Consider the following 12,518-nt stretch of genomic DNA (forward strand, 5'->3'; position numbering starts at 1 on the left):
TCAGTGCGATGCAGTTACATTCGGCTTTCGATTTTCAGTTAACTATTATTTGAGGTTATTTCAATGCATTTGCATCCAATTTCTGATTTCCCGTTAGTTAATATATGATTTTAGTTTAATGCAGTTGCATCTAGTTTCTGATTTTCCGTTAATTATTCTTTGAGGTTAGATCAATGCAGTTGCATCCAATTTCCGATTTTATGCTAATTGTTCTTTGAGGTTAGTTCAATGCATTTGTATCAAGTTTCCGATTTTCCGTTAATTATTTTTTGAGATTATTTCAACGTAGTTACATACATCAAATTTATAATTTCCCGATAATTATTCATTTAGGTTAGTTTAGTACAGTTTCATCAAATTTTCAATATTTCGTTAATTAGTCTTTGAGATTAGTTCATTGCATTTGCATCCAGTTTTCGATTTCCCGTTAATAACTCTTTAAGGTTAGTTCAATATATCTGCATCTAGTTTCTAATTATTTATGCTTTGAGGTTAGTTTGATGCAATTACATCTAGTTTTTTTATTTCCCGTTAACTATTCTTTGAGATTATTTCAATGCATTTGCATTTAGTTTCCATTTCCCACAAATGATTCTATGAGGTTAGTTCAATACAGTTGCATTCGATTTTTGATTTTCTGTTAATTATTTTTTGAGTTTAGTTCAATGCATTTGCATCCAGTTTCTGGTTTTCCATTAATTATTATTTGAGGTTTGTTTGATGTATTTGCATACCGTTTCTGATTTCCCGTTAAATATTTTTTAAGGATTTGCATCCAATTTCTAATTTCCCATTAGTTATTCTCTGACGTTAGTTTAATGCAATTGCTTCCAGTTTCTGATTTCTAGTTAATTACTTTTTGAGTTTAGTTTATTGTATTTGTATAAAGTTTCCGATTTCCCATTAATTACTCTTTGAGCCCAGTTATGTATTTGAATCCAGTTTCTGATTTCCTTTTAATTATCCAATGTGGTGATATGTAATACCAACTTCTACTGATCCACTGTAATGTCATTGCAAATATGACATAAAAAATAAATTATGCTTGATTTATTATTTATGGGATCATTGAAGATTATCCAGTTCCTAATTTTCCGTTAATTATTCTTTAAATTATACATGACTCACTATGTGAATCTTCAAAGATTATCTACGAACGGGTGTTGTTATAATAATTATTCTAAAAAACATTTACAAATATGCATAACTATTATATATTAATATTATATTGATTACTCACCCAAATTTCGTATAACGTAAAAACCTCACTCTCCATTAAAAAAAAAACTCACATTTGATAAAACCCATCAACTTCATTTTGTTGTTTAATAATAGAAGTTTGATTGAAGTTTTATGAGATTGTCTATAAGGCAAAATTCATATATATTGAAGCTACTTGAATAACAAGGAGTTCCCAATCATATGGAAAGATTAACTATACTTATCAAGACATTCCCACAATATATGTATATCCTCCTCAACAGTTGATCCAACTCTACTACTTGTTTTGCATAAGAATGTATTGCTTTGCTCTGATCAACAAAAAGAAACATATTAGAGTACTGGAAAATTAAATTATGCTATAATAATGGCCGCCCTGCACCCCAATGGAAGTGGGTGCTTACTTCGAACTGTTTCTAATCGTCATCCAGTGAATTAATCTTCACAGGATGAGATGGGATTGGTAGGGACAGGAAGATTAAGTGTTGTTTGGATTTTGGAAAGAGGTGTGGTGGGTTTTAGATAGTATTTTGTTTGTCATGAATTCTCTGTAGATTACTATCGGAAAAAAAGGATTCTCTGTTAGATTTTGTTTCTCAGCAATAGTGGTTATAACAATTTAAGCAATAAAACAGGCTTACCAATAAAAAAAAAAACATTGAAGCCTATTGCAATGCTACAATCACAGTTTACATGGCTAACGTCTTCAAATTTCATGAGTTTACCTAACTACCAAAGTAATAAATGCAACCCTATAACACATGCAGTGAATATTTCTCATTGTAATTACATGAGCAGAATAAGCAAGTACATCCATTTGATAAACTAGAAAGTCGCCGCAAAGGATACCCCATGTTCAAACATTGACATTTTATATAAACCATCGCAAGGATGGTGGTTCAGATATGGAAGTTGTGTCACCTATATCCCATTGTGCTCCTTACATTTTGCAGAACACGGACACATTCAAAGAAAGAAGTCAAGTCAAAACCTGCTGGGTTTCCACCATCAAGAGCTACTTTGGAACTTCCAGGAATATTAGTAAATGGATTTTGACAGATGACCAAGTCAGAACCACCAAAATCATTTATTAGAGACTTAAGCTTGTTAGATGTTAACTTGTTAATGTCTTCAATCTGCACCAACTCCCCTGTTTGTCCACTTGCACTGCCACCACTTTCTTAAGATCCTCCAATTTGTTTCACATAACTCCATTGAGACAACGCCTTTCAGAAGAAGGCCTAGACGATGAAGAGAAACTTCTGCCCCTCCGATTCCGCTGAAAAGTGATAAAACGTTGAGGCCATCTGTAAATAGCCACTCCAAGACAGAAAGGTGATAACCCAACGTGTCTGTTTGGAAGCTATACTTAAGTAATCCCAGTCTTTCAATGGGGTCAGCACCAACTAACTGGGTGTGGTACAAAGGATAAGACCACCAAAATGAACATCATCTCTAATTAAGTAATATTATCAAGATAAAAGAAAAATAGGCACCTGAGATTCCCATGGCGCTGAAGAATGAATTCTTCCTGAACTATGAGGGGGGCCTTGTGCATTGCATATTTTGTGCAAAAGCAGATCGATCATCATGCGGATGAATATGGCTATGTGGATTGCATCATTTGCATGCCACCCAAAAACATTCCAGGAGAGTGCATTCATTTTTATAATACCTTTATACAAATCATTGGGTTTTCATCATACTTTTTCTTTGAATGTTGCTTGATGGAGTAGAATTGCATAACCTGGAATAAAAAGGGATAAAACATAATTATATTCCAACTTATAAATTGTTTTTCTGTATTGTGGGTGTGTGGGCTCTTTGTTAGAATTATCAATTTTATGCATTGGTCGCCATACAGATCAATATCCCCCTCCCCCTCCTACACATACGGTGAACATTTTAGCACACAACTCCATGAACCAATACAACACAAAATCCCGAGTAAATAATTAGCGAGTGTATGATTACAATGTTGAAACCCTTGACAATAATTCTAAAAACTAATGGTTAAAGGTAAGAGGCTTATAAGCTTACGCAGTCAGTTGGTCAAACCAGTGTGACTTGTAGAAATAATGATGACAATAAATATGACAAACACGTAAACACAATTTACAACCACACATTTCCTCTATTTTAAGAGAGAGAGAGAGTTATCCATTTCACACTAAACAATCTTTAAGGAGAAGTTCCAAACCAGCGGCCATTGTTATTACAGAGACATGTATAATGTACCGCATAACACAACCCAACTCACTTACTCCAAATTATCCATCAATGATTTTATAGTTTAACATCTATCCAACTAAAAATAACTACTGAAATTATCGATATAGGATGACTATGTAAAACTTGGAAATGATGAGTAGCTCGTCGCAAATGAGGCAAAAAGAAACTAACCTCATACATGAAGTCATTTACGCACTTCGTCTTGGGATAGGAACCCCTTCCTCCGCATGCTACCTAGAACACAGAAAAGACTTTGGACATCAGAATATTTGGCAATCAAGTAGCAATCACGAAACCATAATAAGGATTCCTAAGAAAAACTGTACATAATATTATACTTCCATTGGTGGCAAAAATGAAAACTGTTTCTCACCTTGATTCCTCCAATCATATGTCGGATAATAGCGGTTAGTGTTTGTCAGATCAATCACTAGACCAAGCTGAAAAGACAGGTTAAAGTACTTTCAACAAAACTAATTTTTCTTTTACGCGGACAACTTAACTTCTACTTCATCCTATTAAATACAGAAACCAAATCCAAACGATGAATACTAATATCTTGAAACTTCTAAATTGAAGGGGGGTCTTTAAAATAATAAGCCATAATCATCAAAAGTCAAGTAAAGAGACAATAACAAAAATATGTATAGTTCACCCACACTACAAATTTCCCAACTATTTATTTTAGATTGCAAAAATGAATAGAGTTTTGATTTGAGGTGGGGAATCAATTAGCGCAGGGTTTGGATTTGAGATAATAGAGTTTCGTCTGGGTTTGAATAAGTAGGGTTTTTTAGTTTTAAAGTTTTTAGTCGTGGGTTTTGTTGGGTTTCCATTTTGAGTTGGAGTAGTTTTTCTCTCGGCAATTTTTTCTCATTTTTGTTCGCAGTTTGTTTCTCCACCTTTCTCATAATCCCCCCTCCACTGCTTCCATTCCCAAACCAATCATCAAATGAACTTAGTGGATGACATAAATACAGGGAGTATGTGTACCATTTCATGCTTTGTCACATACTTAAGAACTGGAAGAGTAATGAGTTGATCACCTGCATAACCATGTGCAGTTGCTCATAGGTAACTACTTGTGCACGATACTAATGCCTAGTTTGACAAACCCATTGCAGTGATGATAATGTGATCATGAGTTTCAATTTTCTTCAAATAGTGTTTTATGCAAATGTGCAACTGAGTGAGTGACCATTGTTAAATTGTTTCAAATTTGGGTTTTGAATGGTGTGCACCAATTGCTTCAACTTTGAGTCAACGTAAACAAAACCAAGAATTTTCTGCTCAATTAACAGAACGATATGGTTTGGCAATACCTCATATTGACCACAGAACCCATACGAAACCAATCCTTCATCACAATATCTAAAAAATGAGAATAAATCAAGTATGTTGCACTATTTGGTTAAAAGAATAGGATGCATACATGGTTGCTAGCTGCCAGTCAGGAAGCTTGCCGAGGATATTGAAAGAGGAGTCCCAAAGAAGACAACACTTGTAAAAAAAAAGTTGAATCATTTGATAAAAGATTTATTATTGAAGAAACTATCGTTGGGGAGGGAGAGATAAATATATAGCAAAGCTATGAGATATGCTCTAATATAAGATATATTCTATATCAAATCGAAAGAACAATGCAGACAAAAAGAGTAAAAAAATTCTTGTACCTTGAATAGGCTAAGCTGCTTCGGAGGCCGTAGCAAAGTCCCAACTTGAAGCGTAGAACAATCAACCCTAGAGGAGGATTGAGAGAACGCACATGAGGGTATGACTGAGAACACCTGTTATTTAGAATAGAAACTTGAAGATGAACACTCGTAAGTCGTAAGGAGAGGGGTGATGCTTATCATAGTGTATTAATAGATAAGCCCATAGTGGATGCAACTAAGTCTGCTAATAGTATGAGCCGGATACAGGCACCGGTCTTGTCGGTGGCATCTTGTTCTCCTTCGTCTGATGAAGTTGTTGTTTTTGTGTTTGTGTTTGGGAAGAAGGCCCAAACTCTGCATCCATCTCTCTTTGACCCCAGTACGGCACATTCCATGGATGGTGGACCTTTCACTTCCATTCGTACTGCTGACCAACAACCAAGTTGAATTGATGGGAAACAATTCCAATGATGCACACGGTAAGTATAGTCCTGGATTTTGAAATAGTGTGTTCGGTTAGAAAATTGAAACTGGAAACAGTGATCGGTACCATCTCTAACAAATAGAAGAAATAGCATACTAAATGGAATTAGAAACCCAAATCGAAGGATAATTACTCTTGGCAAGCAAACTGACATTAGCACGGTGGTCAATAGAATGCATTCAACTCATTTTATATAACAACAATAATAATAACACCATGTTGATACCAATTAATTCAGCAAGAACAATGCGAACATAAAATGAATCTTAGATTTGAAATCATTGAAATCATAAATGGGATAAAGGTTCAATAGAAGAAACCCAATCCAATAAATTAAGGGGAAAGAATTTGGAGAAATTGATTAAGAGTTTAAGACATACCTGGTTGCGAGTTCTTAATTTTGTCGGAGATCCAAACTCCAAAGTGTCGATCAGAGAAAATGCACACATTGGAGAGGTGGACTCAATTCTTAATCTGGTATTGTAATGTCTACGTATTTTTAATTTTCGCTCATAGAGTTTTAGTTGTGCTTTTCTACGTGAATTCAGAGACGGAGAAAGAAGGTTTTGGGGGACTCGTGCGGTTTAGAATCTTATTTGTGGGGTTCGTAGTTTTTTCCTCCTAATTTATCGTAATTAGTCTGTACACGTGGACACTCTAGCTACTCTTCCTCAATTAAAGAGGGGAGAACTACAATATATATATAAAGATACTTTTGCTTGTTATGTACTCAACATTCTAGTAAGATCTTGTTACTTATTTAGTATGTGGTCATATTGAATAGGTAATTGAGGATATGTCTATTCAAACAAATGTTCCTACTCTTGCAATGGAAGAGGCAGAGACTATCTACCACCAAATTCTAAGATTCTTTCATAAAAAGGTCTGACGGTAGTACTAATACACAGACTTAATTGTATTTTTGAGTCGAAGCATATTTTTCTTCTTTGCAGATTGCGCCCATTGCAGTCTCACATGTAGCAATGTTGGCACCTGAGGAGGTTTTTGCTGGTAAAGGAGATGATCTTTGCACTTTTCAGTGTTTTTAGAAGTTGACTTACTACGTGCTAAAACTCAATAATTCCTTACTCACTATTTTTTTTTCTTTGAGAATGTCAGTCTAGTTCGAGTAGGGATTTCGTTCCAACTTCTAAGACAAGAATTTAAATGATCACAACTGGAATCTACACTTTGGAGAACTAAGTGAGAAGGATTTTATAGGTAGATTTTTTTACACAAGTTATCTAAAATTTGTAAGTTTGTTTATAGTTAAATGAAAGAGAGAGAGAGATAGGGAAGGATTAATCCTACTCATGCAAGGCCTAGCTACAAGTCTTTTAGAAACAGGTCACTACCATCTCAAATCCCTAACATAATATACCTATCTCTAAACATATCATGCTAGCATGTCGAATTGAAATGATATTTCATCTCTGAAATATCATTCCAACTCCTAGTTCTACTTTACAACAATTGATCAGATAATTGTCAATCTCTGTCATTTTGGGACAGGATGAAAAATAGAACCTAAGTCTTTTAAGTAGTGATTTTGGAATCCTAAATTTGTAGCATGATCCTCACATGAGCATCATTAACCCTCCCCTTGGGAGAGTTTTAGCTCATGATCCTAGGATTGAATTAAACTACAAGAAGATATGTGAAATGAAAAAGAAAGAGAATGAAACAAGAAAACTACAACCTGTTTACCTAAATGAAGAAGAGTTTATTAAAAACTAGAGAGAGTTCCCCCATTAACAAGTTACAAACTTTTCTCTAAAAACTAAGAACTAAAAAAACAAAATTAAAGACATGGATGTAAATGAAAAAGTCAAAGTCAAAGAAGTAAAAGCTTCTTACTCCCAAAATCAGCCCCCCTTTACATAAGAGAGCCTTTTTCTCTTATCCCACGTGAAACACTCTCCTCTCATTTATTTCTCACTTATCCACAACTAACTCCCATTTGACACCTTTCATTTTTTAGATAATCATCACCTAAATCCAACTAACTTTCATTAACTTCATGCAAGGTGTCAAAATTGCACCAATTATTTGTACCTTTGTCTTGACTTGCATGATGACTCATCAAATCTTATGGGCCCGCCTTAGTGGGTCCACGTCAAATGTCGATGGCGGTCCGGTCTTTTGGCATTTTACAACTTCCCCGCCTATTTGTAGAGTTCATCGTGACCCGATCGTCGGAGCAGCTCACTCTCGTCGCGATTCGAGTCCCGGTTCAAGAGATATGAGCTTGGAAGTTTGATGCTTCGTGCGTGTAATCCCGCTTTACGATTGGATTACGTACTATTTGAGTCTTTGGGCTTTAGTCCGAATTTGTTGGGCTTCACATGGGCTTGATCGGAAGGCATGTGTATACTCCTATTCCGTGCTTAAATGCGGCTTTATCATAATTTTTACATTAGTTGCTCCAACACGCAAAAAGCACGCGAAGATCACGATTATTTCATGATTATTAAGCACAAAATTGACCCGAAATGTTATGTCTCTACGAGGTTTTATAATACAGTTTTGGGATGCTTATCACATCACTCCCCAAACAGCATTTTGCTTGTCCTCGAAGCAAAGAAGAGACATTAAAAAAAGCAGGATAAGTGGCAAAAACCTGCATTCTAAGCTAAGTCTCGTTTACAGAGTCGCGGTTGCATTGACCATATGCAACAAGGCCTTAAAACCACTAGGAATTCCCTAGTGGACGAGTTATAGCCTCGTGAGAGTTTTCCAGAGAAGATACTCACAAACTTCATTTATACTACAATGACTTAGTAACAAAAGCTTGTTTCCTAAATTAATCTCAGATATCTATACATCTCCTTAGCGGGGAACGAGGATTAATTCTTTCGAAACTCAAGTTAATATGCATACAATAATTAAAACATCTACATATGAGTATGCATTCAGTGAATTTACATTGAATTGCACAAGCAGGGCTGTTTCTGGATTCTTTGGAGAGTGTACCTAAATGGGTTCTCACATGTATGTGTAGAAACACAAATTCGCTCATAATTTTCCCACTCAGGTTTTGTTAACTCCAGTGTGCAGTGGGCACACTTTTCCTCACATACTCGATGACAGTCAGAGGAGCCGAGGTCGATCAATCACATCTACTACTTATTATCACACCATCCTACTCCTAATTGAGCTAGAGGTCTTTATTAGGTATTATGGGGCTTAGGTGATAGTGTAGAAAGAAATGGAAGTGGAAGATAAAAAATGATAAGTATAAGAGAATAAGGTCTTCAAGATATTTACACTTGAGAAATCCTTGTTTTCTTTTCCTGCTCCTACCTGAGTTTTCCTACCTTGCTCTTAAGCCTTATTTCATTTTTTTTTTTTTTTTTTTTTTTAAAAGAAACATGATCCTGTTTATTTATTTATTTTTATTTTTGAAGCAGGTAACTAACTTTTATTTGGAACAAGTCTTCTTTGATTTTTCTACATTTCGTCCTATTTCTCATACTCATCACTTAGGTAGGTTCTTTTATTTGGGGTTAATATATGGGTAAGGAATTTTTGGTGAAAGTGAAAGGTTTGATGAAAGGTTCGATTAGGTGACTAAGCGGTAAAATTTATAAAATTAATAATTTATAGCTATGTCGATCCAAAGAATGCCTAAATTCGCCCTAGGTTCTGGATGGTGATCAAGTAAGTCGATGCGTGATTTTCTCTATTCGGAAAAACTACTCCTCTGTGTCATTACTCACAAATCACTCATATCGAGGCTTTTGGTTAGATTCTCACAGGATTGATAGTTTAAGTAGACTAACCGTGGTTTCCAGAAACTTATTGTCATGTACAATCAATGATACTCGGTGCATGAATACTCATAAAAGATATAAAAAAACTATTAAATGCATATTATAGCTTAAGTTTCTTAAAAACGAATCATAATTCGAATGCTAATGTGAGACTTCTAGATAATTTTCATCATTGAAAAAGAAACAAGACATTGTCACTAATTACATTTACTAACAAGAAAATAGAAACTATATATAGACTACAAGTTGCCTTTTTTTTTTTTTTTTTTTTTCATTTTTTTTTTTATATATATATATATATATATATATATATATATATATCACTCCCAAAACAGAGTGATGATTAGTCTTCAAATAGAAATAGATAAAGAAAGGAATTACGATAACCGTAAACAAAATTAGAGTTGGATTCTTTGGAACAGAAAATTGTGGTAACATAATATATTATCTGAAAAACAAAAAAAAGAAAAACAGTGGCACACTATATACAATTATATACGATTAGATATATGTACAATTCCTTACTCAAGTTTACCATCCAGGATGTGGTGAAGGTCCGCCTCTTCTTCATGAAATGCATTTCCTTAGTATCGGCCAAAAGATAACGTATTCCCAAATGGTGGCCCATTCTTGTTCACGGATTCGTTCAAATGTTTCATCATTTTATCATCGCTTGGATAACAACGAACATGTCTCAAGTATCGTCGCGGGGACGTTTCCATTGCCTAAACCTTAATGAACGAATTATCTTGTTTGTTTGGGCACATAGAATCTACTTTGACCCCAGTCATGAAAAGTAGCTGAAAACGTGGAAATGTGTCTTCATAATTCGCAAGCGATTCTGGGTAAAAGTATATACTGATCCCGAAAAGTCTGAGCTCGTTTCAAATTGGAGATAACACGGTTTAAGATATCAAAGAATGTATGACCTCGAGCAAAGCGCATTGAAGACTACACATGCGGCATCATTGGCGGTAAAAAATGCCAATCTCCCATGATGTTAAGAAGGACAAACAACATCGCATTTCCCATGTTCATGGTCATGCCGGGCTAAGGGAATGGTGATGTCCGCCATCTGCCAAGTTTAGTTCCTTCATCTTTAATTTCAAGACCGTCACCGGATATCTTTGCTTGTAAGCGAGCCATGAAAAGGAACGAGTAGAGTTGTGATAAATGTATGGCCATGTTGTTGCCGCTCGTGATATGGAAGATCTAAAGTCGGGGCAAGTGTTGCCTCACGAAAAGACATGGTTTGTGCCACCAACTTTGATTGTGAATCCGTCTAAGAAAAACCATGAGCGGCATTGAATCTTTGGTGTATCTTCCATATTAGCATAAAAGTAGGCCGCCAAACTTGGAGAATAAGTTTGGTCGAGGCGAGAATAACAAGGGAAGACCACCCGATGTTAGTAATGCAATCATGGAAATAAAGTCCATAAGTATTGGAATCCATCATGGCCTGAAATGATTGCTCAGGGATGAGTTTCGGAGGTGTCCTGTTTGATGAAGATGCTACGTTCGATGAAGATGCCATGTTTGATGGAGTGGAGTGATGGGGAAAGATATGAGAAGAAATATGTCCAAGAAAATTTTGACTGGATGGAGGAATGAGTATGCAAGAAGATAAAACCTCCTGTAATCAAGTTTAAAAGAACACGTTAAAATTGTTATTATCACAACTTGAAATATGACAATCCTAGTAGGCATTTCTTACAAAAGAAGATACAAAGATAACAACAGAAAATACTTAATAATAATAATTTTATTTTATTTATTTTGGGGAAAGTTGAGTTTTGTAAAAAGCGAGCACCCCCCCCCTTTTTTTTTATTATTATTATTATTATTTTTTATGGTTCGAAATGATGATAAGGATGGTGATGGGAATGCAGATTATGGACAACACCGTTCAGTTCATTAATTTGTTGGCTAAAATTTGGATTTGAAGGGTTCCCCGGTTGCCGAGATCGTAGTTTGATTCTCTATTAGAAGAGTGTGATTTTCTAATGACCTGAGAGAGTTTCCATAGTGCCTCTTGATCGGCATCATGCATCGCTTGACGTTCTTGGAAATCCATAAGACTTTTGATGATGATTTCGGCGTGTGTGGAGTTCCCTCATTCCTTGATGAAGAATTTGAATACCTTCCATGGGATTAAAAATGTTACGCATGACACTTTCATCAAAGAAATGTCGCGAGTTTGAGTTTTGGCCATCCATTTCATTTGGCGAGTATCCGCGTCCAAGAACCACCGCACAATCTTTGTGAAGTATTGTAACAAGTGCTCCTTGAAGAGGTATTTGGATTCGAGAAATATTTGGATAACCCCAACGCATCATAATTTTCGTGACTAAAGTAGGCGGAGGTGCTAACCTTTTTGTTCTTCTCGGTGATTGCGTTCGGAGGTGTTGGATTATACAAAAATCATCTCTTTGATTCTGCGTGATAATCCAAAGTAGGTGTAATTGAGGCTTGGTGACTTCGATTGGTGTGACGTACCCACCACATTGTGTCCCAACCAGTGGAGCACATCTCGTTGATTTTGTTTCAAAGAGCGTTGAAGAACAACGTGATTTTATTTCCGACTTCGCCATGAGATCACGGTGGCCCGTAGTAATTTTTTTGACGGAATTAAATGGGGACTCGAAAAGATCGAACCCGAGTCATTCATTGGAATTTGAAGTATGTCGGAGATAACTTCCTTAGTTAATTCAAAGCGTTGTCCATAGGCATGGAAACAGAATTTTCCATTTTCAGTCCGCTAAATTGGTAGAACATCAAGACCAAATCTACGGAATAGGCCGCATGCATGATATAGAAGAGGCATCCATCCTCGGCGCATACAATTTCTCGTGTCATAAAAGGAGAAAAATCGGCCATCATCAAAAAAATTTCAAGTAGTTCTTCTGTACTATCTTCCTTGGTTGATCCATTTGGAAGGATAATTGATGGAAGGATAGTGTAGAAACTGTAATGAGAATGGCTGAAATGAAGAGATTTATAGCAAATATAGGATATGGTACTAATCAGGGATGTCAAGTGCATCTAGATCTCAACTTACAAGTGAAACATGTGATGTTGGTATCCCTAATTATGTACAGCAGCTATGGGTATCCATAGTATGTCTTTTTCATGTCAGTGTCCAAAACAATTAAT

This window comes from Coptis chinensis, chromosome 1, assembly GCF_015680905.1.
Source record: "Coptis chinensis isolate HL-2020 chromosome 1, ASM1568090v1, whole genome shotgun sequence".
Lineage (NCBI taxonomy): Eukaryota > Viridiplantae > Streptophyta > Magnoliopsida > Ranunculales > Ranunculaceae > Coptis > Coptis chinensis.